A 27,343-nucleotide genomic window follows, 5' to 3' on the forward strand; every position below is an offset into this window, starting at 1 on the left:
GTATATGTATATAAAGGACATGTGTAGAAAAGCATGTGTGTGCGTGTGTGTGTGTGTGTGTGTGTGTGTGTGTGTGTGTGCACATTTAAACAAAGTTAAGTACTTCTGATTTCCTTTTCTTAGTATTCGTAATGCAAGGACACATGGTAAATGTATGTTAAAGTAAATTCAGCTGTATATTATGGTTGCTCTCTGACAATGCAAGGACTGACTCAAAGTCAGTGGGAATCTCTTACAATGGATCTGCATGTACCAGATATGCATCACCCTCTGGAAGGATGTCAGACAAAGCATAAAATACCTTTTTTTATGAACAGTATCAGTGCACCTAGTTGATAGGGTTGCCACCTGACTCTCTTTCTGCAGTTCTGGCCTGTGCGTGTGCATGTGTGTGTGGGGGGGGGTTGAAAATGGTAAATGCATTTATACTTTACAAGAAAAAATATTTACTGACTTTTCTCTAAATGTCACAGAAATCTTTGCAACTACTCGTAAGTTATCTTAACACAAAATATTATAAATAACATTTAAAGCTTAGAATTTCAATACTGTGTTGCTGCTTATGTAAATTTGTCAGAGGAGTTGACAATTTCCTTGAAACCTCTGACTGATCTAATTGCTTTGTTTTGCTATGAAAGGGGACTGTTAAGTTCTCCTCCCCTCTGCAATAAAAACAGTGGAAACAATTCCATAGCTTTCTATCAACTGCTGTGTTCCTGACAGCAGGATTAATTGCCCATCTAAGACTGACAGCAGTACCTGACAGGGTAAACTACAGATTTAACTGTGTCTATGACATGTCATGCAGGTGGAGACTAACTTCTCTGCAAAGTATGTGAGAAGTTGAGTTTAAAAAAAAGTAGGTGGGCTTTCTCTTCCTTTGACTCTAGTGCAAGGAAATACAAGTTTTAAAAAACTACTAGCAGGTTTCTGGTACATACATAATGCTGGAACCATATTGTAGGGAGAAAAGAAACCCAAAGATTGAGTTAAACTGTATGAGAGGGTGGAGTGCCCCTGTGCCACTATGCCACTGCTCTGGATATGATCAGGCCTGGTGTCACCACAGCATGGGATAGGGAGAAATCCACTGTTGCTGTAATTACATTTTGATTAATCCAATTTTGAGTTAATTCAGGAAATTATTATAAACACAATAAGTGCATTTGGAGCATGTTTTACTCCAGAAAGCTTTTATAATAAATCATTTTACTTTTGGGTTGCGTTCCATACAAGTTTTGCTTACTATTTATTTGTTTATTTACTTACTTGTTTACTTACTCACTGATAGACTGGAGTATATTTATATTTTTGAAAAGGATTTCTGGCAACATTTTGATTTTTTTGCATTCAGGAAATTGGATGAATTCTCATTCTGGACAAAGTAATATAATTATAATTTGATTAATGTCGCAACAAATGAAGATGATAAAATTCAGCCCTTACAGAGCATAATAAATGAATCCTGTAATATGTGATATTCTAATGTGAGTTGTAGAAGTTTGAATTCTCATTTAATTGCAATGAATCTGTAAAACCTAAAGCAGTCTATAAGAACACCCATTTTCCTCAAACATAGTACCCCCAAAACACTCAGTATTCCCCAAATATAGCACTCTTGCTGAAAGAGTCCCCTATTTTTCTCATTCACAGCCCTGTTCCTGTAGCATTACCTACATTTAGCCTTCACATGTTAATTGTATTATTTATTATTTTAAAAAGGTAAACATTACCATGTGGAATTACATCATGTTTTTCTATAACCTCTAGTATTTCACTGAAGTACATTTTGAAACCTATATGACAAAGGTCCTTAGACAACATATGGCTCATTGAAACAGTTACATTCTGACTAGTGTAGGAGAACCCCTCCTCTCCTTACATTATCATAAAAATGACTATATCCACTTGAATTAACAACAGGCATTACCTGCCTTGTATATAGAATCACCTACCCCAGAAGTACAATGAACATAATCCTGTCAGCTTAAAGGCATGCTTTTTTAAACAGTAATGCTGGTTTAGCTATTTTTAGAAAAGACAAAAATTGTCACTTTCACATTTGTACTGATACAATTTTTTAATTATTTAAGTGAATATTGACTTGTAATGACATATGAGATTCATTAGGTTTATTAATAATTTAGGCTTACCCTGTACAGAGTGATCCAAGATGTTCAAAAGAATCTAAAGAATCTTTCCCCAGATGAAGCTGAAAAGCTCCACCGATGATAATATCTCCATCCTGACGATATTTGTACATTGGAGTATGTATTGGTTCCAACCACTGGGGAGTAGAAACCTTGAAGAAGAGGATGGCACTGAATATGGTAAGCATTGTCTTGTCTTGCATTTTTGCAAGAAGGAAAAGTGAATTCAAACTGCTGATTTTGTGATCAGAAACTACTAAAAAGAACCATTTCATATGCCAGCTGTTTGCACAGGTTTAACTGTATTTGGATTTATGTAAATTCAATATGAGTTGTTTTTTATGCTTATCAGTCAAATCAAAGATGAATGAACTACCAGGAACTCAGAATGAGTTCAGTTACCTGGCTAACAAATAGTTAAAATAAATTGTACATATATGTAAACATAACTTTAATAGTGAAGCTGTACAGCCACAATTATATTCCCTAACTGAGCATTTATATTCCCTAAATGAGCATTGACTCAGGAGTACACAAGTTCTGCTCTTTGAGATGTGCCTTCTCAGTTCTGAATGCATGCCTATTTATGATTTTTTTGTGTAGACTAAATTACTTCTTGTCACGTGAATTTTAGCAAATAGCCTTAAAATTATACACTAGTGATTCAGTACAATTATTGAAAACAAACAACTGTTATATAATAATAGACTCTGCTGAAATCTTTTTTTTTAACATAAAGGTCACCATTCCAATGAGGTACCAAAGGTAGAAGAAATTACTTACTAAATGGTACAATACACACACACACACACACATACACACACACACACACACACACACACACACACACACACACACACACACACACACACACACACACTAGGGGAACTGTGCAGTGAGTTTGAAGATGACTGTGAGAAATGGTTTGATGATACTGGTGAATTTTTAGATAAAATGAGACGTTATCAAAATAAATTATTGAATACAGCTGTAGTTTGCAAGGAGTTGTCAGGAGATGGATTTAGACTTTTTTCAGCCAGGTTTTAGTAGAGAATTGATAGCTGTCCAGAATTTTTTGGGAGGGTGTATGTATAGTTGGTTTGTAGGCGAGTATAGAACTGTTTCTTATCATTTACTTCTTTTTCACAAGGTTTTGAAGTTGGTTGTAAGACTGCCACTTATTTTATGTTTTTATACATGGTTTCCAGGCTTTGTCTCTATCTTTCATAAGGTTCATTGTATGACTAGAATGCCAACATGAGAGAATGGTTTTGACTCTCATTTTTTCATAGCATGGCTAGACTCTTTAGGGTGTTCAGAAGTCATCATCTTCTTTCGGCTGTTCCCATTAGGGGTCACCACAGTGGATCATCTGTTTTCATTTCTTCCTGTCCTCTGCATCTTACTCTGTCACACCAACCACCTGCATGTCCTCTCTCACCACATCCATAAACCTTATCTTAGGCCTTCCTCTTTTCCTGTTACCTGGTAGCTTCATCCTTAGCATATTTTTCCCAATATATTCAGCATCCCTCCTCAGCACATGTCCAAACCAATGTAATCTTGCATCTCTGGCTTTGTCTCCAAACCTTCCAACCTGGGCTGACCCTGTAATATACTTATTCCTAATCCTGTCCACCCTCATCACACCCAGTGCAAATCTTAACATCTTTAACACTGCCACATCCAGATCTATCTCCTGCCTTTTTGTCAATGCCACTGTCTCCAATCCATATAATATAGCTGGTCTCACTACCCTGTTGTAGACCTTCCCTTTCACACTTACTGGTACTCGTCTGTCACAAATCACTCCTGACACTCTTCTCCACCCACTCCGTCCTACTTCACCTCTCTTCCACACTCACTGTTACTCTGAACTATTGATTCCAAGTATTTAAACTCATCCACCTTCGCCACCTCTACTCACTGCAACCTCACCATTCCTCTATCCTCCCTCTCATTCACAGACATATATTCTGTCTTAGTCCTGCTGACCTTCATTCCTCTTCTCTCTAGAGCATATCTCCATCTCTCCACGGTCTCCTCCACCTGTTCCCTACCCTCAATACAGATCACAATGTCATCTGCAAAGATCATAGTTCACAAGGACTCCTGTCTGATCTTGTCTGTCAAACTGTCCATCACCATTGCAAATAAGAAAGGGCTCAGAGCTGATCCTTGATGTAATCCCACCTCCACCTTAAATGCATCCGTCACTTCCACTGCAGACCTTACCGTTGTCACACTACCCTCGTACATATCCTGTACCACTCTTACATATTTCTCTGACATTCCCGATTTCCTCATACAATACCACAACTCCTCTCTAGGCACCCTGTCATATGCTTTCTCTAAGTCTACAAAAACACAATGCAACTCCTCCTGACCTTTTCTGTACTTCTCCATCAACACTCTCGGAGCAAACATCGCATATGTAGTGCTCTTTCCTGGCATGAAACCACACTGCTGATCACTAATCATCACCACCCTTCTTAACCTAGCTTCCACTACTCTTTCCCATAACTTCATGCTGTGACTGATCAATTTAATCCCTCTGTAGTTACTACAGCTCTGCACATCACCCTCATTCTTAAAAATCGGTACCAAATCACTTTTTCTCCATTTCTCAGGCATCCTCTCACTTTCCAAGATTTCATTAAACAATCTGGCTAAAAACTGCACTGCCATTTCTCCTAAACACCTCCATGCTTCCACAGGTATGTCATCTGGGCCAACAGCCTTTCCATTCTTCATTCTCTTCATAGCTGTCCTTACTTCCTCCTTGCTAATCCATTGTACTTCATGATTCACTATCCCTACATCATCCAACCTTCTCTCCCTCTCATTCTCTTCATTCATCAGCCCCTCAAAGTACTCTTTCCATCGGCTCAACACACTCTCCCTGTTTGTGAGTACGTTTACCTCATTATCCTTTATCACCTTTACTTGCTGCACATCTTTCCTAGCTCGGTCCCTCTGTCTAGCCAATTGGTACAGGTCCTTTTCTCCCTCCTTAGTGTCCAGCCTTTCATACAACTCTTCATATGCCTTACCCTTAGCCTTCGCCACCTCTGTCTTTGCCATGCACTTCATCTCCTTATACTACTGTCTACTTTCTTCATCTCTCTGACAATCCCACTTCTTCTTTGCCAACCTCTTTCTCTGTATACTCTCCTGTACTTCCTCATTCCACCACCATGTCTCCTTGTTGTCCTTCCTCTGTCCAGATGTCATACCAAGCACCTTTCTAGCCATCTCCCTTAGCTCTGCTGTAGTTACCCAGCTGTTTGGTAACTCTTCACTGCCACCCAGTGCCTGTCTTAACTCTTCCCTGAACTCCACCTCACAAGTACCCTTTTTTAATTTCCACCATTTGATCCTAGGTGCTGCCCTCACACTCCTCTTCCTCTTCTTGATCACCAACATCATCCGACAAACCACCATCCTATGCTGCCTAACTAGGGTATTCAGAAGTAATTTGTTGAAATAGTTGATGGTGTCATCTAGGGCAAGTGTTTTCAATGGAGACAAGCTTGTAAGTAGTAATGCATCATTGATGGACTGTATGCTGAATTTGAAGAGGCTGTGGGTTATTTTTAGTTCATGGTATTTGGATGGGTGGAAATGAGTTTTAAGATTTTAGACAAGTTAGTCACTTAGAGCATTGGGGAGTATACTGACAGAGATGTATTTGCTAGGTTTAGAGACTAATATCCAGTCAAGAATGCTACCCTTGACATAGTTTTGGTCTTATCTAGTTGGAGGTTTTATAAACTTTGTAAAACCAAAGAGTTGGAGTAGGGGAAGGCTGGTGTCAGGTTCTGTCATTTGAAGTTAACATCGCCTAGAATGATAGTTGCATTACTGATTGTATTACTCACATATACATATAGATTTATAAGTACATATGCATATATATTTATCCCCCCAGATCCTTTTTTAGGCAATGTCAGAATAACAAAACCACCAACATAGCAAAAAAAACCAAAGCAACCTTAAGGTTTTACTGCTCAGTGCTAGGATCCTAAACAAGAAACTCCACACGTTATACACTATCATTACAGTGAAGAATGTAGACATATGTGGCATTACCAAGTCATGATTTAAATCCACAGAAAATACTCAGTGCAAGTCTTCAATGCCTTCTACTCTTTTAGACCAACAGCAGGCACAGACAGAGGCTAAAAGTGGAGGTGTCTTGTTCTATGTTAGAAACAAATACAAGTCTGGGTTGGTTAAACAGGATGATGCCCTGGAATTAATTCATGTCCAGTTCTGCACAGACAAGTTTCCTTCCATGTCCTGGCCAGCTACAGGTCAACCTCTATGACCAACTTGGGAGATGGCCCTACTGGAGGCACTCAACATCCAACTAAATACTCTAATCATGGGACACTTTAACTACCCCTCCATAGACTGGGACATATAACACTGGGTCTAACTCACAGACAAAATGTGATGGACTTTGTAAATGCAAACACCCAGGACCAAATAGTGTGCACTCCAACCAGGGGATCAAGCATACTGGTCCTTGTACTTACCCCATTGCCCCCATGTCAGTTACTCATCGGTGAGGTTGGACCACAAACCTGTCTCCCCTGAAATAAAAATCAATCCTGAAAACTCAAGTAAACCAATAACAGTTAGGAACTATACTAAAGCTAGCTACAACCTAATAGGTGCCAGTAAAAATCCAGGACTCTGACAAACCCCAAGAATGCAGCTGTCTATGCAGAAATGTTTACAGAAACCCTGTACAAACATGCAAATGGCTGCAATGAGTCTGTTGTACCTGTCAGAAGCAAGCCAAGATCTTAACACCAAGAACAATCCTCATTGGTGTGAACATACTTCTCAACTTCTTAATGCAAGAAATCTGGCCAAAGCAAAAATGAATGTGGAGAGAAAGGCCTTGAAATAGGGACAGATTTTAAATATGGACCTTATAAAGTTAGAAAGTTGCATGTTAGCATACATTTTCTGAAGGATACGAAGTGTGAAACTCAAATGTCTGTTATGATTTAGTGACTTAAATCTTCAGTGATTTCCAAGAAAAACACACATTTTATGAGAACAAACCAAAAATATGAGGCAAAAATCTGGACATTATATGAAAATTTGAACAGTTGAGAGGGATGGTTGGAATCTTAACCTTAACAGGATATATAAAAAAAAGAAAAACTCATTGCCAAAGTCAGAAATAGCAACTCTCATAGAGACAAAAAACTAAGAGATCAAATAAAGACAAAGAAGGCCAACTATAAGGTCAGGATAGCATCTGACTAAAGACAATTACAAGGCCTTCTTTGGCTATGTCAGAAACCTTAAAGGTAGCACTCATCAGTTTGCAGAATGGGTGGTAAATGGCACTACCCACACTGAAGAGGGTGACATAGCAAATCTTCTTGTTCATAAACTTAGCTCTCTCTTCACCCCCCCCCCACACTATACCCCTGTGGAATCCCCTCTAGTGTACCCCCAGCTATCATCAAAGAGCAGGTCCTGGTGGCACTAAACTAAGGAAAAAAACACAGCTTTACTGGGCAAAAACACAGCTTCACTGGGCCTCAACAACATTCCCAGTTGCCTTCTAAATAACCTCAAACATGACCTAGCAGGACCACTAGAGGCATTTTTCAACTGCAGCCTCAAAACAGGTTACATGTCAGGAGAATGTCTCATCTCTGTTGACATCCCTCACTGCCGCCTACGTGAAACTGTTGACAGAAACCCTATATAACCATGTTAATAGCAGTACAGAGGCACCAGTACCAACTAGGAATAAGTACAGAACCAACACAAAAAACAAACCACCCTAGTGGAATCTCAACATCAGCATTCTCTATAACAGAAGGAAGAAAAGCATGGAAAAATTAGGAGGTACAGCACCACCAAGATAAAAATCACTCTCATCAAACCAAACAAACAGCTCAGAGGATGAGGGAAGCGTACCAAAGTCAAATTTGAGGTAAATTTGGACTGCCAGCTCTAGGACAACCACAAGGCATTCTTTATCAATATCCACAACCTCAAAGGCAATATACATTTGCATGCAGAGCTCAAAATTAATAAAAGCAACTATACTGAGCCAGAAAATATAAAAAACCTACTGACAACTTTAGCTCTAATGTTACTCTCCTCAACCTCCCCTCATGAAGTACCATCACATTTTACTCCCTCTACTATCACAAAAGGTCCTTGATGCTCTGACTAAGGCTAAAAACACTGAATCAATGGGCCCAGACAGCATCCCAAGCTGCCTTCTAAATAAGATGAAGCATGACCTATCAGGACGTCTGGTATCACTGTTTAACTACAGTATCTGAACAGGCTCCATGCCTCATAAATGGAGAACAGCAGCAGACATCCCTCTACACAAAGGTGGGTCATCTATAGACCCTGGAAATGTCACACTAGTCTCATATGTAAAACCGTGGAAAGAAATATCATAAACATGATCAATAGTGACAATGGAAACTTCCAGACAATGGACCCAACCCAGTTTGATTTTGTCAATGGCAGGTCATGCCAACTCAATCTGGTGGACTTCTTTGCGAATGTCACCAAAGCAATACAGGACTGCAAAACAGTTCACACTGCCTACTTTGGCCTGGTCAAGACATTTGAGAAAATACCACACTCAGGCATTGTCAATAATGTTATGAGGTTAGATATAAACCTTTATATTACCCTGTAGATAGCCAGCTGACTCATAGACAGGACCCAGGAAGTTAGACTTGAAATACAAAGAGGCCTGTCACAAGTAAAGTCCCTCAGGGATCAGTCCTTTATTGGTGTTTAGTTCTCTGAAGTCAAGGCTAATGTCAAGGGCCTCTGGATGACCAAATTTGCTGATGCTTGCAAATTAGGAACAGTCATAGAATCCTACACTGACATTAATGTTCTCCAGAAAAAAAACTAACACAGATAAATAACTTGTGCCAGAGTCATGAACTAAAACTAAATTAAAAGGAATGCATAATAGTATTCTTCAGGAAGCCACCCACCTCTGATAACTATCATATTGACAACATACCTTAAGAACTGACCCAGTAGTCAGGGACTTGGGGATGCACATTGAAAGTAATCTTACCTTTGACCATCACATGTCCACAGTAGTAAGAAAATTATTCTACATTTCTATATTAAGCAGCTAATAAAAAGGTATGGCATCTGGTTCCAAGGATGTTATTGTTCCACTATATTCAGCATTCACCAGACCTGTCAAAGAGTAACCTAACCAGGCACATCCAACAAATGAAACATCCACAGGGGTTCCTCAGTAGAAATATGCAGGGTGTAATTAATGCATCCTGTGTAGGCCACCTCAAAGCCCTATCACTGTATTCTCTGTCCTACAGGCTATTGAGGAAAGATCTATGCCCAGCATACAAGGCATTATAAGACCCTCACCCTCATGGACTTTCTGCATACCTGCAAAACAAACAGCACCATAATTACCCATTATAATGACATCTGTAACAGAAATAGGACCTGCTAGAGAGACAGGTTAGCTCATTTATTTAGATCTTCCCTGTGCCTGGCTTGGAAACCTGTAACTGCAACACATGGATTGCTTCTAAATCCATCTGGACCTACAAAGCTGATTTAAGTTTTTTTTTTTTTTTTTTTTTTTTTTTGCACTTGCTCTAACTGCCTTACTGCTATATAAAATTTATGTGCTGCATTTATTGATTTGGTTGAATTTGTCAGTGCTCTATAACAATTATGTGCTGCATTTCTTGATTTGGTTGAATTTATCACTGTTTTTCACCCTGTACCTGTTAAAGAAATGCCATCTGTCTGTTACCGTACTGCTTTTAGGTTTCTTTAACAGTATTCTAATATTTCCTCCTGAGTCTGCCAAAATATTTTTAAGTTTTGCAAAGTTTTTCTGTGTTGTAGTTCTCCGAAGTTGTGTACTTTTTTCTGTGTTTTGCTGAACATTTCTCAGGGTTAGTGAACTTATTTCCAAGGATTCCTGATACTGCAGGAATTCTGACTTTTACTGTAAAGCATTTGTTACTGCACTTGAGCTCAAAGCCGGTCTGTTTTACATTAAGAGGGGAGTTTTGCACTCTGGTGAGAGCAGAGATGAATTCAATCCATCTAAGTTAAAAACTGTGGGTGGAAAGTTTATTGTGTGTTTATTTGATTGGCCTGAGGGATTAACTGTAAAAAGGTCTTTCATCCTGCTGGCATAATAACAACCCTCCATAATAGTACCTATCTATTCCACATAGTATCTTTTCCTCTTCTTAAATAAACTCTCATTTCTCCTTATTTTGACTACATTATTATACTCTGGCCTTTAATTCCCTTCTGTTCATTATATTCCAGAGGAGCTACAATGACAACCTGCCTCTCTTCTTTTATAGAGAATACTTCTCTCATTACCTGTCCTCTTCCTGCTTTCAGAATCCACCATCATCGAATGGTGACTGTCCTGTAACTTCTTGTTTCTTTTTTCATTGCTACCCCCCCACACCTGACATCTATAAAATACAGATTCCTGTACTTAATTATGTTCCTCTTCAGCTTAGCCTCTATTTTTTTCTCCTCCTACATTGCCATCTTTCATCCTACCATGACTCCATAATATATCACAACATCTCTCCAACTCTGTCTCAAACACCAGTCCATACTTCTTCTTTACACCCCCCACACATTGCACCAAACCTATTTAATATCGCCCCTCACTTTTATTCCAAATATAGACTGATTAACTGCACTTCAACTCCATCCAAAACGAAACTAAGTGCAATAATCCTCTCCAAAAACAAGTATGCATTCCACAATATACTCAAATCCTTCTAGGAAGAGATATACACCCTAATCCTGGCCCCACCTATCACAACGAACATAAAGGTAATGCTCTCCCACAGACTTCTGTAACCCAACAACAGCCAATCTCCAAACCTTGTGATCTAATTTTTGCTGCTAATAAATGTTAGAAGTGTAAGAAATAAAACTGCTGAACTCCATGCCTGGATTACCCAACATAAGCCTGATGTTCTCTCTGTAACTGAAACTTGACTTAAACCAGCATAAACAACTCTCAAGTTATACCTCTTGGCTACAATAGTATCCTTAATGACTGTTTAAAGAGGAAAGGTGGTAGTATTGCATTAATGTTTCCATTACCTATCACATCACCACTGAGAGCAAACAACCACCAAAATTCAGTTCAGCAGAGCTTCTTACTGCTTTCTTCAAAATAAACAATTATAAACACATTTGTATTACTCTCTTTTATATCCCTCCTGGCGACAATACAGCTTTCCTGGAAGATGACATTTCCACAAGAAAAAATACTGCTAGGTGATGTGAATGTCAATTGGTTGGGCATAAACTCTAACTCCCTTTTATCTAACATGCACTTATATGGTATCACACAATTAAATTAATAGCCCCACACATTATAGGAAGACAGCAAATGATATTTTAGACTAGATACTAGAATCAGGCCCTAGCAAATACTCCACCACAGGTACAAACTCATACTCTCTCAGTAATCATCTCCCAGTCTATACAACTAGACATCTCACACATCCAGTTAAGCAGCATATTTATAAAACAACATGTAACCTTTCCAAGTTTAACCCATAAATGTTCATTACTGCACTATCATCTATTAACTGGAACTTTGTAGAAAAACTGTCCCCTTAGATGATGCTGTAATTGAATTCAATACAACTTTTCTAAATATCCTAAATAGCCTTGCACCCCTTACAAGGAAGAGACTGAAAACAATTAGTGCAATTTGGCTATCCAAAATGAGTAGAATGCTGATGCAGGATAGAGAAATGGCATGAAATAATGGTAAAAATATAAAACAGCTCAATATCTTGAAAACTTCAGAATGCTATGCAATCATACTAAAAAGCAAATAAATGAAGGCAAAAAATATACTATAACAACTTTCAGAATCATACTAAACACGACTGTAAAAAATTTTGGGCCTCCGTTAAAAAATCTTACATCCCGGCCAATAATTCAACCCAACCCCTTTACCTATAACTCACCACTCAAAACTGCAATACAGTTCAACTCTTACTTTATAGATAGTACAGCATCTCTAACCAAGGATTCTTCAGTATCTAATCCCAAACATGCCCAATGGCCACATATCACCACATCCACTTTTATCTTCAATCCTGTGTCCACATCCTACAGAAAACTACCCCTAAATAAACTTAAACAGTGCTCTTCTTTAACTGATGACCTTCCAAGCAAGCACTTAAAAATAGTAGCTAATAGCACTGCCTATCCTGTTGCAATCCTTATAAACAGGTCAATACATAAATCCCATGTTCCCTCTCTCTGGAAAAAGTCACACATTATCCCTCTGCACAAAGAAAGAAATTCATCACACATTAACGGTTTTAGACCTACAGCAATCTTAGCTTCTCTCACCAAAATACTTGAAAATTTCATTCAGAAACAGTTGTTATAGTATTTTCTATAGGAGGAACTCCTATCCCCTACACAACATGGCTTCAGTCCTTCTCATAGTATCAGCACTGCCCCTCTAACCTATATAGATACTGTCAATAAAGCTAGAGATAATGGCAAACTAGTCTCTTCCTTATTTCTAGACTTGTCTAAAGCCTTCAACACAGTTTGGTACAGCAAACTTCTACTTTAAATGTCCTCACTAGGTCTCTTTCAGCTCACCCCTCTGTGGTTCAAAAGCCACCTGTCCAATATGTATCAGTCAGTAAAATGGCACTCCACGCTCTCTCCTTACCTCCCAGTCACCACTGGTGTACCACAAGATTCTCACATTCATCCCTTCTTCTTTAATATTTTCACCAACACTCTCTATACGTCCACACAAGAGGCCACCCTAATACAATATGCAGATGATACCAGTCTCACTTTCACATTTGTCAACATGGTATATCTTCAAAAAGTTACTCAGGAAGCTTTAACAGTCGCTGAAACATGGATTCATAAACTCACCACTCATGCTCAACCCAAAAGAGACTAAACTACTACTTATTTCCAAACAAATCATTCTATCATGAAAAAAAACAACATTTTAAGTTCTCTGTCTTGATAATACAACCAGTGAAGTCACTTCTCATAGCAAACTATTAGGGGTGATAGTGGATGATAATCTTACCTTCGACCTGCATATAACCAAATTGCATAAGAGAAACTCATCAAAAAATAGGGATGCTTTACAGAGCCAAAAACGTTCTCATTGATGAAACTAAAACTATACTTGCCACTGCTTATCTCCTCCCCACACTTCTTTATGGTGCTTCCATCCTTATTAACCTCCAAGGTTCTCAAAACTTAAAATGAGCAATACTATAACAAAGTTGCTAATTTTGCAGCATATAACCCTTTCAGAACCCACCACTGCATAGATCTGAAAAGCCTTAATTAGTTAGAACTGCCACATCAAATAACGTATACACAACTGCTCACCACATATAACATTATCCAGCAACCATCTGCCTGTCTAGCACTAAAAAACATTATACGCAGCTATGTTCCCAGTCGGTCATTGTGATTCAGTGACCAAAATCTATTGTCTGTCTAGAAACCTAACAAATTCGCTGGACATTGTACTCAAAGTCGCTAAGGCCTGGAACTCCTTATCTGCATCTATCAGGTCTATACCCTTGCTCCCATCTTTCAAAACCACTCTAAAAGACTTCCTAGCTAAACTGTGGCTCTGTTCTTGCTCAAAACCAGGACAAACTATATCCCTAAATATGAACTACTGACTTCTAACTTCTTATACTTCCTTGTTCTCCCTTCTTCTCTTATTTCTGTACTGCTATCTAATTCTATTTCCTGACTTTCTCTGTAAATATACCATAAGCCTGTTTCTTCTTCACTTCATATTGCAAATCATATTTGTATTAGATTAACTTAGCTTTAATTTCTCTACAAACTGTCTAAAAGTTCTTTAAATATGAAATGATTGGTATATATCTTGTATCAACTCTTAACCCATGTTCTTATATTATGTTTAACTTGTTATAATTACTTAAACTGCAGATGTTCTTGTTTTATTTTTGAAGACTGTAAAATTATTGTTCTTAAAATGTTTTGTAATAATTTGGAGCTTTTCTCCTTGCACCTCCGCTGAATATGGGCTTCTATCCAGTCTGACTTTCCCGGTAATCAAATGTCAATAAATTAATAAAGATGTGCAAACACAATTCCCTGTGTCTTGGATATAAGCAACCCCCTCCACTTTAAAATGTTCTACAGGAAATGCTCTCCATAGTCTCCCACTATTCACAGCTGCCAAAAGAGCTGCCAGTTTATGCAGAGGGTGGTACCGCTGCAGATCATCTAACCAGAGCTTCTCAACATTTTGCGACTTTTACCAGAGGTCTGGAGAGATTTAGTTGAAATCCAAAGCATCTACTGCTAAAGCTGAAAAACTAAGTACCTTTTGAGTTTCCTTTGCACTTTGCTGACTGTATTTTATTATTTTGCTGTCTCATTTTGCTGATTTTTACTGTGTTTTTCTGCACTTAAAAAATGTGTTCTGTTGCTTTAGGTAGCTAGTACATAGCATAGACTAGATTCAGATATGCTGAACCTAGAACCTAGACTGTATTGTTACACTTGAGCACTATTCCAGCCATCATACATTAGGAGGGCCCTGCCTGCACCCTTGTGGCAGAAGTGTGTAGTCAGAGCATCATATGAGTTGGAGATCACTGGAGGAAAGCTCAATGTGTGATTTCCTACTGGTAGTTTAGTTTAAAAGTGTTTAATTTCACTTGTATTTAAGCCTCGCATCTGTGCATAGGTCTGCACTGCACAATGGGGTTCAGTGGTGCCCTGTATATCCACAAACGTCTTTAAAGATAACTTTCTCCTAGACATTTATTAGTGAACCCTCCCAAGCTTCCCTGCTGCATTGTGGGAAACTCAGTTGCACACTGAGAAGCATTGCTGTACTTTTCATCCTGAGCCATCAGTAGAATAAGCCCCTTTGTTAATCCCAGAGCAAAATCTGGAAAACTAGCCCTCTCCCCAATAGTAATTATGGTAAAAACCTGCCATAATGGATTGTCAGTTTCCAAACATTTCTCCGGTCATCCTGAGGCAATGTAGTAATTGCCTCATATATACTGACAATCACTTACTCCTAAAACAAATACAATATGTGTGAGAGGTAATTACACTATGAATTTGGAATCAATTCTCTCATGTAACAACAGACCGGATGTCAAACAGGTTGTCAGCATACACACATCGCTGATCACAGAAAACAAGGTCACAACACATAAACCCACATATGTGGAGGTACTCACTAGAAGTCAATCAAAAGATCCAAAACCTCCCAAATGCAAACCAACTGCGCACATTGCAAAACAAATAGAATCCACTATACATATTAACACACACACACACACACACACACACACACACACACACACACACACACACACACACACACACACACACACACACACACACACACCAGAGTCTCAGCAAATAAGCCCATAAGGAAAAACACCTAAAAACTAAATGTCCTGGTCATAGGTGACCCCATAATGAGACATACAGATGTCCCCCTTCACCAGGCTGGATAAGGAGATGGTCACAGTCAGCTGCCTGTCAGATGCCAGATTCCATCAAATTATGCACACACTGAAGTCACTCAACAATAATTACTGTTATAACTCTGTCATAGTATACATTGGGGTGAATGACTTGAGACATACCTATCTGGATTATATGAATAGACACATGACTGAACTCTCAGATTATGTGTCTCAGACAGGTATCTCCCAAGCCCTAAGCTGCATTCTACCTTCACGCTGGATGATGTCACAATATAGATAAAAAATGATTGACTTTAACAATTGGTTTAGCTTCTGGTGTCACTCCAGGGAGATCCAGTATCTCTCAGCCTGCTGGTTTGCCAAAGATGGTCTTCACCTGTCTCCTCTAAGCTTTCATGTACTGGATGTGCTTGCCTCACCCTTAGTGCCTTTTTTATGCAATGTCAAAACAGCAAAATTTCCAATGAAAAACAATCCACTCGAGACAAACTCAAGGTTATGCTGTCTAATGCTAGGAGCCTAAAGAGGAAACTGTACTTCCTGGAAGCACTCCTCACCTTTGAAGATGCTGACATCTGTGCAGTCACTGAGATGTGATTCAAGGCCACATAGAGTACCCTAGCTGTGCAAGACTACAATGCCTTAAACACGAGACCCCAAAACTAGCATGAAAGAACCAAAGGTGGAGGTCTATCTATCTTCATTAAAGCCAAATACACCTCAAGACTGGTTAAACAGTATGACTCTCTTGAGCTACTCCAGGTCAAACTAATTATAGGTAAAATACCCAACCACTTCATTGCTAGCTACAGGTCCCAAACCATGCACCAAGAGAAGCACATCGCCTACCTAGACTTACTACAGTCACTCAGTATATAGCCAAACACTTTGGTCATGGGAGATTTCAACTATTCTTCCATCGATTGGGTGACAAACAACAGCACAAACATGCTTGCCCTGAGGTTCCTGGACTTTGTCGATACAAACGCCCTGGAACAGCTACTCTGCATCCCCACAAAGGGGTCAAATGTTCTACACTTAGTGCTGACCAACATAAGGGGTTCACTGCACTATGTGTGTTGCCCTCCCTGGTAAGGTCAGACCATAAATCTGTCTTGTACAAAGTAATGATCAGATATGACACCTCCACAGGAGCAAAAAACAAACTGAAAAATTTCTCCAAAGCAAACTAGGCAATGGTATAAAAAGTTTCAACCCCCCTGCTAACAAGCCAACAAAGACTCCAACACAACCAACAAAGACTCCTATGCAAAGGAGTACACACATGCCCTGTATAACCACCTAAACAACTGTACAGACTCAGCTGTACCTGGCCATATCAAAACCAGGTCCTCCCAAAAAAACATGCCACCCTGGAGGACCTCAAGTATAAGTTATATAACAAAAGGAAGAAAATGATGTCTAAGAACAAGAGGGAACTTATTCAGCATAAGAAGAATACCTTCCACGGCTTGAACAAGCAAATCAGATATCTTATAAAGTCCTCTAAAGCTAGTTACAAAGTTAAATTAGCATCCCTAGCTAAGGATAATCATAAGGCATTCTGTAGCAACATCTGAAATCTAAAAGAGAATGCCCAGCTATGTGTCGAACTTATAGTGGACAATACCTCTCATAGTAAACCTGAAGAAATTGTTAACATGCTAGCTGACAGATTTGGTGCAAATTTCACCCCCTTGTCCCCACCACCTATACCCTAAAGCATACCTGACACCAGCGCTCTACCTAGTATCGTCAAAGAGTAGGTCAGGTCTGGGTTCTCCAAGGCCAAAAATACAGCCTCTGTAGGACCAGATAACATCCCAGGCTTCTTGCTAAGCAATCTAAAACAAGACCCAGCAGATCCACTTTCCACTCTCTTTAACCTTCACCTGAGCACTGGCTTTCTTACAGCAGAGTGAACAGCATCAGTAATACCCTTACACAAAGGAGGTTCATCAACTGACCCTGGGAACTATAGACCCATAAGCCTGAACAGCCTTATCTGCAAGGCCATGAAAAGAATCATCATGGACCTTATCAACAAGGACAGAGGTGACATTCAGACTCTTAGCCTGACTCAGTTTGGCTTGCTAAGGGTAGAACATGCTTATTGAAACTGGTGGACTTCTTCAAGAATGTCATCAAAGCCCTGGATGATTACAAAACAGTACATACCATCCATCTTGACTAAGCCAAGGCTTTTGACACAATCCCCTACTCAGGTATAATTGAGAAACTCTCCCAACTGGGGAAACCCCAGGCCCAGATGCAGTACCTAACTTCTGGTTAAAAGTATTAACATCTTTGCACAAAGATTTAGCCATGAGTAAGAACTATTTATTTGCGTACCCTGAACAGACACCAACCTGGATAAGAACATGAAAAACAGTGCTCCTACTTAAGTGTGACCCTGCAAGCTACCCTAAAAATTATAGACCGATAACTTGCCTTCCGACGACGTATAAACTATACACTGGAATTGATGCCAACAGAGTTTTTAATCATTTAAAAGAAAACTCAATTATGGCAATAGAACAAAACGGCAATAAAAGAAAGTCATATGGAAAAAAGGATGATTTGTTGTTAAAGTCATAGTGGAGAACTGTAAAAAGGGGAAGAATCTAAGTATGGCATGGATTCACTACAAAAAAGAATTTGACAGTATATCACATTCATGGATAAAAGAGTGCTTAAAAATGTATAAGATACACCTTACACTGACAAAGAGCATCACAACACCCATGAAACAGTGACAAACCACTTTGCAGTTAAGCCATGATAAAGGGCAAATTATTATTCCAGGGATAAAAATCCAAAGGGGGATATTCCAGGGTGACTCTGTCACTGTTGCTCTTTTGCCTTGCCCTTAACCCATTAAGCTGTCTGCTTTACAGATTAGATCATGACTACAATTTGGCTCCCAGAAAGCAACAAAGTGTAAAGACTTCTCATCTTCTCTTTGTCAATGATGAGATTCTCCTCAGTATGGAGAATATTGATATCTGTGCAGTAACAGAAACCTGGTTCAAGGCTCCCGAGAGCACCCCAGCACTACCAGGTTATACCTCATACCATGCTTTTCAGCCCCAAAACTTGGACCGAACCACAAAAGGAGGGGGAGTATCCATATTCATCAAAGATCCCCACACCTCCAGGTTAGTGGCATTGCACGAAGCATCGGAGACCATCCATGTGCAACTAACAGTGGGCAAAACTGCCTTTCAGTTTGTAGCCTGCTACACACCACCCTCCCAAACTCAGGAACCCCACTCGGCTTTCCTGAGAACACTGGAGAATATGAAGGTCTCTCCAAACACCATAATATTGGGTGACTTCAACTACCCAAACATTGACTGGGAAAACTACTCATGACCCAACACACTCACCCAATGGTTCCTAGAATTTATAAACTCAAATGCTATGGAACAATTGGTCACCACTCCCACAAGAGGGGAAAACATATTGGACCTGGTCATCACCAACATGGGGACTCTATGTTCCACACCAGAGGTAAACCCCTCATTGGTAAGATCAGACCATAAATTAATCTCACTGGACATCCATATCCCATCCCCACCCCCAGCCAAGGAAACCACGGTGAAGAATTTCTCAAAAGCAAACTTCACACTTCTCAAAACCAAGGTAGAATCCTTCAAAGCCCCCGGGCCAGTGGAAAATACTGCCCAAACTGCAGAGTCCTTTACAAATGCATTCTATGGACACCTACAGGAATGCATGGATCATGCTAGCCCAAATAAAACCAAGACTCACCCCTCCAAAGGCAGGAGACCTGTCTGGTGGACCCCGGCCATAAATAAGCTATACAACAGAAGAAGGAAGCTACTACATGATAGAGCAAAATCCCAAAAAGGGAAGGCATCTCTGATCAGTGCTAGCAAGAAACTACGATCCCTCATAAAATCATCTAAGGCCAGCTTCGAAAGAAACATTGCACAAGACGCTAAAGATAATCACAAGGCCTTCTTTAGTTATGCCAGGAATCTGGGTGGCAACTCCCAGATATGCTATGAGTTAGTGCAAAATGACAAAAAATACACTGAACCCACAGACATTGCCAACATCCTGTTAGACAGGTTCAGTGCAAACTTCTCCCCCCCTTCCCCCACAAAAGAGCAAATGTCTATCCCAACAGAGTGCAGCCTCCCTGACATCACAGATGCACAGGTGAGAGCTGCCCTCTCCAAAGCAAAAAACATAGCATCAATGGGACTGGACGGTGTCCCAGGCTGTGTCTTACACAAGCTCCAAGAAGAACTGAACCCTCACATAAAGTCACTGTTCAATCTCAGCCTTACTACAGGATATGTACCCAAGGAATGGCGTACAGCAACAGTGGTCCCACTCCACAAAGGTGGTGCCACAACGGACCCCAGAAACTATCGCCCTATAAGCCTGACCAGTCTGGTCTGCAAAGCTATGGAGCGTATCATCATGGAACTCATAAACAACGACATTGGGAACATCCAGACACTGGATCCAACCCAATTCGGCTTTGTTAAGGGCAGATTTTGCCTCTTGAACCTGGTTGACTTCTTTGAAACAGTTACCAAGGCCATAGATGAAGGGAAGGTAGTCCACACAGCCTACCTGGACCTCGCAAAAGTCTTTGACATAATACCCCACTCGGGCATCATAAATAAGCTCACCAGCTTAAATATCAACCCCTATGTCACAAGATGGGTTGCAAACTGGCTCAGAAATACAACCCACATGGTCAGAAATGCAGGGGCCATGTCAGACTCTAAACCAGTTACAAGTGGCGTTCCCCAAGGCTCAGTCCTGGGACCTCTCTTGTTCGGCATATACTTCTCTGAGGTACAGGCTAATACGAGAGGACTATGGCTGACCAAGTTCGCAGATGACTGCAAACTGGGTGCCATAATTGACTCTCCGGCTGACACAAGCATCCTCCGAAAGGGTCTCACAGAGACGGATAACTGGTGTCAGAGCCACGGCCTAAATCTAAATGCCAAAAAGTGCATAGTCATCCTCTTTGGGAAAAACAAAATGCCCACAAATTACCACATAGGTGGTAATCCATTAAGTACGGAAGAAGTAATTAGGGATTTGGGGACCCAAGTACATAGTAATCTCTCCTTTGACAATCACGTTGCCAAAGTGGTTAGAAAGACCTTCTATATAGCCCACCTTATCACGAAATGGTTCACATCTAGATCAAGAGAGGTCATCGTGCCCCTCTACTTATCACTCATCAGGCCCATAATTGAATACAATGCCCCATTTGGGATGTACCTTACCCGGCACCTGCAGCAACTGGAGAGACCCCCAAAAGTACCTCACCAAGAGGATCAAAGGACTCAAACAGATGCCCTATGCAGTTCGGCTAAAGAAACTCCAGCTCTACTCAGTTGCTTACCGCCTACTCAGAGGCGATCTATGCTTGACGTATAAAGCCATGTCCAACCCAGAATTAATGAACATGCTCCACCTCAGAAAATCCAAATCCCTTAGAGCTACATGCTCCAGAGACTTAAACCTCAGCACAGAAATAAATAGGACATGCTGGAGGGACAGATTCATATCCCAGAGGCTCCCCTCACTCTGGAACGAAATCCCAATCCATGTTAGGCAGAGCCCCTCACTGACCCTCTTCAAGAGAAATCTTGACGAGTGGATGGGAGATTGTAAGTTTACCCCTGGGATCTCTTCTGTGTCCCTACTAGACAGAGGTACAGTAAACTAACCTTAAAAGGGCTATCTTCTGTGACCTACTATACAGAGGCACAGTCAACTAATCTAAAAGGGTGGCAAAAGCCAAACACACTCTGGCTAGGCTTATAAATGCCCTAGGGCAGATAGCCTAGTATCAACCTATGAACCTATGAATGATTTAAAATTGTATAGCTCATCAGATGAGGCACTGAAAGCACCACTGCAAGTTGTCAAAACTTTTCAGATGATATAAGAATGTCATTTGGTCTTGATAAATGTGCAAAAGCAACCTTTAAAGTATGAAAGATGAAACACCAAGAAAGCACCAGTTTGGGAGAAGAATGCAATATAAAAAATCTTGAGCAAGAGGGAGTATATAAATATTTGTGAACTGATGAGGGATCGACAATAAAACATGAACAAATGTGAATAAAACTTAGTAAGAAATATTTTAGAAAATACATAAATTAATCATGAACACAGCATTGTCATCTAGTAATAAAATTCAAGCTATGAACCACTTTGCTCTTGCTGTCCTAACTTACAGTTGTGGAGTGATTAACTGGCCCCCAAAAAGTGTTGGATAGTTTGGACAGGAGAACATGAAGGGTGCTTCATGCTCATTAAATGATTTATAAAAATCAGTGCATAACAAGATTATACATTCCCCGTTCTGAAGGAGGCATGGGCCTCCTTGAAATTGATTACATGTATAGAGCTGCAGTCATGGGACTGCATGCATATCTGCTATCCTCACAAGACCCAAACATAGTGAAACATGAGGATTACTTCTCTTCTTAGTTTAGCAGAAGCATATCGGCATCAAGCGGGAATGGAAATCAAACCAGAAGTAGATAAAAATCAGGCAACAACTGAATGTGCCACAAAAACAAAAGAAAAAATATAGGTGAAAGTTTAGATGAGAAGGCAAGAAATGTGGAAAATGCATAAATATAGTTGCAAGTATAGTAAACGCCTGGAAGAACCTGATGTTGATCAGGATCGAACACAGGAATGGTTAAGGAGATGCAAATTCAAACTAAAAGATGAAAAGTTAATAAGAGAGACAGACAAATGTAGGTTTTGTAAAAAAAGAATTGAAAACACTTGGACACCTTGTTGCTGGTTGTGATATACTAATGGCAAAAGGACAGTATACTGAAAGGCATAACAATGTGGCAAGACTGTTGCACTGGGGATTGTGCAAACATTATAATACTGAAGTAGCTGAAAAAACACTGGAAACAGGAGCCACAAAGCATCACAGAAAATAATGAAGTCTACATCACATGGGATCACCTACTACCAACAGTTCAAAAGATAGATGTGAGAAAAACAGATATACTAGTCCATGAAAAGAAGACAAAGGTAGCATTGATCACTGAAATTGCTACACCCTGTGACTACAGTGTCTTGCATACTAGAGGGACACAAAGTCATAAAATATCAGGATTTGCAGGCAGAAACAAGAGCAATTTGGAAGAAAGATACACAGACAGTTCTAATAGTAGTAGCAACAAAGGGTCTTATAAAAAAGAATCTACAATCGTATTTAGATATGTTACCAGTATATGCAACTCTGTACGAATTGCAGCAGGAGTCATTACTGGGCACATTGTGGGTGCTGGGAAGAGCATTTCTGGCTGACATCAAAGATTGAAACAATACTAATTTCATGAACTTTAATCATACTGTGACTTAAGAATGGGGTCCATTCCCATCATGGTATTAGAAACCCAAAAGATTTGGGGAAATAAAAAACTGGGAAATAATTCATACATCACTAGATGGGTAGCCAACTGGCTCACCGACAAAATGCGCACTATCAAAGGTGGGGATTCCACCTCTGCCAGTAGACCAGTTACTAGTGGCATACCACAAGGATCTGAACTGGGCCCTCTACTCTTTGGAATCTATTTCTTGGAAGTCCACGCAAAATTAGATGGTCTGTGGATTATCAAGTTTGCTGATGATTGAACCAAAAAAACACCGCAAAGGAATAACAATGCTGCTTCACCAATTAAACCAAACCGATTTTATTAAGTACTTTTTGTCACACTCAATTGCGTAATGTCTTCAGATAAAATTAACCACAAGGTCCTCACGTCTTATACTAGTTAAAGTCATGTGCCACTAATCTTCTGGAATTAGCAATTAACTACCAGCTCCATTAATAGTTAACTATCATATTCAGACACTATAGTCTACCCTAAACTATATTATTGTGATAGGATTTTTTAAAAACTCATACATACTTGCTACATACAATGAAATTCTTCATACACTAAAAACAAATCAAATATAGTAGCATAATATAAAATATATGTTTAAAGCCAACCTTTATATCATCTTAACAAGCTTTTAAGCTTTAAAATACAGTAAATTGAACAAATTTCATTGAGACCTGGAAAATGATAAGCATTAGTCCATAGTTGCCATAATAACTCAAGTCTTTCAAGCAGCAATGAATCTGGCCCCCTTCTTTTATCTGTAATAACCTGGTCTATTGCCCTGAATTAAATTTATAGTCCACATGCTCCATAGTGTGCCTAGCTAAAGCATTATCTTGCTTGTATCTACTAATGCTATACAAGCGCTCATACACTTGTTCCGGTAACCTTCGATCGGTTTTACCAATATAATATGCGGGACATTGTTGGCACCGAGCTAAATCCACCACCATTCTAGATTGACAATCCAGTCTCTGTTTGGTGGTGTATTTTCTCTCTTTAATGGTGTATTTCTGAGGGTCAGCATGTGTTTACAATAGTTACACGTTACACTTGAAGATACCTCCTTTACTAATAATATATGGAACGTCATTCCTCTCCAAAAGGCTTTTCATATTTTTACCTCTTTTGAAAATAATACGGGGCACTGGGTCCAGCCTATGTCTGACTGTTGTGTCATTCCTTATCAATTCCCAGTTCTTGTAAATAATCCACGGTATTTCTTCAGCATTATAGCTGTAGTGGGTAATCAAGCTACATGAAATATGTACATTGCTGACTAAGACCTTATTGCTTGTTATGTTAACTATGGAACATTTTTCCTTTTCCTGATTTAAAAATGGCTTAAAGGTGCTCTTAGTCTTTTTAAATTGGACCTCCTTTATCAAATGTTTTACCAACAATTCAGGGTACCCTCTCTTTACAAACATACCTCTCAAGTTGTTGTGCGGAGCCATCTTCGCCAATTTACTGATGACATATTGGGAACAAGAATTAATTAGGAAGAACAAGCAGATGTATAGTCAGATTTACTTCTATATATGCTTCCTGTATGATGTTTTTATGATCATCAAAGTGGAGATACGTACAGCAAGGAACTTGGTAAATTATTTCAACAGTACCACAGACGTTTTATATTTTACGTTTAAGTTTAACACTAATATAATAGCATATTTGGATATAGACTTTGCGAAAGATAGAGAAAACAAGCAATATGTAGCTGAATTTACAGAAAGAAGACCTATTCTAATACATTTCTACATTTTTCTAGTTGCCACCCATTCCACTAGAAAAAATGCGTGGTAAAATGACAATTATTCAGGGCAGCAAGAATGGTGTCCAAAGAAGGTCACTTTCTTAAAGACTGTAACAAATTGAGAGGTATGTTTGTAAAGAGAGGGTACCCTGAATTGTTTGTGAAAAACTTGATAAAGGAGGTCCAATTTAAAAGGACTAAGGGCACCTTTAAGCCAATTTTAAAATCAGGAAAAGGAAAAACGTTCCATAGTTAACATAACAAGCAATAAGGTCTTAGTCAGCAATGTACATATTTCATGTAGCTTGATTACCCACTACAGCTATAATGCTGAAGAAATACCGTGGATTATTTACAAGAACTGGGAATTGATAAGAAATGACACAACAGTCAGACATAGGCTGGACCCAGTGCCCCGTATTATTTTCAAAAGAGGTAAAAATATGAAAAGCCTTTTGGAGAGGAATGACGTTCCATATATTATTAGTAAAGGAGGTATCTTCAAGTGTAACGTGTAACTATTGTAAACACATGCTGACCCTCAGAAATACACCATTAAAGAGAGAAAATATACCACCAAACAGAGACTGGATTGTCAATCTAGAATGGTGGTGTATTTAGCTCAGTGCCAACAACGTCCCACATATTATATTGGTAAAACTGATCAAAGGTTACAGGAACGAGTGTATGAGCACTTGTATAGCATTAGTAGATGCAAGCAAGATAATGCTTTAGCAAGGCACACTATGAAACATACGGACCATAAATTTAATTCAGGGCAGTAGACCAGGTTATTACAGATAAAAGAGGGGGACCATATTCATGGCTGCTTGAAAGACTTGAGTTACTATGGCAACTACGGACTAATGCTTATCATTTTCCAGGTCTCAATGAAATCTGTTCAATTTACTGTATTTTAAAGCTTAAAAGCTTGTTAAGATGATATCATAGTCACAGCCCATAAGGCTAAACAACACACCTGATACACTTGTAATAGGTGACTATCGTCAGGCACACTGACGTCCCGCTCACCAGGCTGAACAAGGAGAAGGACACTGTGAGCTGCCTGTCGGGCGCTAGGATCCATCACATAGCACAAGCACTCAGGTCACTCCAAGGCAAGTACAAATATGACTCAGTCATTGTCCATGCTGGTGTGAATGACCTGAGATATACCTCCCTGGACTACATGAAAAGAGACATAGAGGAGCTCTCTGAGCATGTAGCCCAGGCCAGTATGACCCTGACCTTGAGTAGCATCTTACCCTCACCAAGAATGATGCCACAATATGAAGACAAGATGATCAATTTCAACAATTGGCTTAAGTATTGGTGTCATTCAAAGGGGATCCAATGCCTGTCAGCCTGGGATGACATGCTCAACAAGCCATGATGCTTCGCTAGGGACGGCTTGCACCTGTCGCCCCTGGGTTTTTGGATATTGGCAAAGGCTCTTGCCACCCCCATAGTGCCTTTTTTAGGCAAGGCTCAAAAGACAAACCCACCTCCATAGGTATTACAAGGGATAAGAAACTAAGAGTAATGCTACTCAATGCCAGAAGTCTAAACCACAAGATGCATGCACTCGAAACTCTCCTTAGCATGGGGAACATCGATATCTGTGCAGTAACAGAAACCTGGTTCAAGGCTCCCGAGAGCACCCCAGCACTACCAGGTTATACCTTATACCATGTTTTTTGGCCCCAAAACTTGGACCGAACCACAAAAGGAGGCAGAGTATCAATATGCGTCAAAGATACCCACACCACCAGGTTGGTGGCACAGCACGAAGCATCAGAGACTATCCATGTGCAACTAACAGTGGGTAAAACTGCCTTCCAGTTTATAGCCTGCTACAGACCACCCTCCCAAACCCAGGAACCTCACTTGGCCTTCCTGAGAACACTGTAAAGTATGAAGGTCTCTCCAAACACCATTATATTGGGTGACTTCAACTACCCAAACATAGACTGGGAGTATTACTCTAGCTCCAACACCCTAGCCCAAAGGTTCCTAGAATTTATAAACTCAAATGCTATGGAACAACTTGTTACCACTCCCACAAGAGGGGAAAACATACTGGACCTGATCATCACCAACATGGGGACTCTATGCTCCAGACCAGAAGTGTATCTCTCACTAGTAAGATCAGGCCATAAACTAATCTCACTAAATATTCACATCCCGACCCAAGCCCCTGCCCAGAAAACCACAGTGAAAAACTTTTCTAAAGCAAATTTCCCACTCTTCAAAACTGAGGTGGAATCCTTCAAAGGCCCCGGGCCTGTGAAAAATGTGGCCCAGACCACAGAATCCTTTATAAACATGCTCTATGAACACCTTCAGGAATGCATGGATCATGCAATCCCAAATAAAACCAAGACCCAATCCTCCAAAGGCAAGCGTCCTGTCTGGTGGACCCCAGCCATAAACAAACTATACAATAGAAGGAGGAAGCTACTA

This window comes from Protopterus annectens, chromosome 3.part1 (assembly GCF_019279795.1).
Source record: "Protopterus annectens isolate FY-2018-M chromosome 3.part1, PAN1.0, whole genome shotgun sequence".
Taxonomy (NCBI): domain Eukaryota; kingdom Metazoa; phylum Chordata; order Ceratodontiformes; family Protopteridae; genus Protopterus; species Protopterus annectens.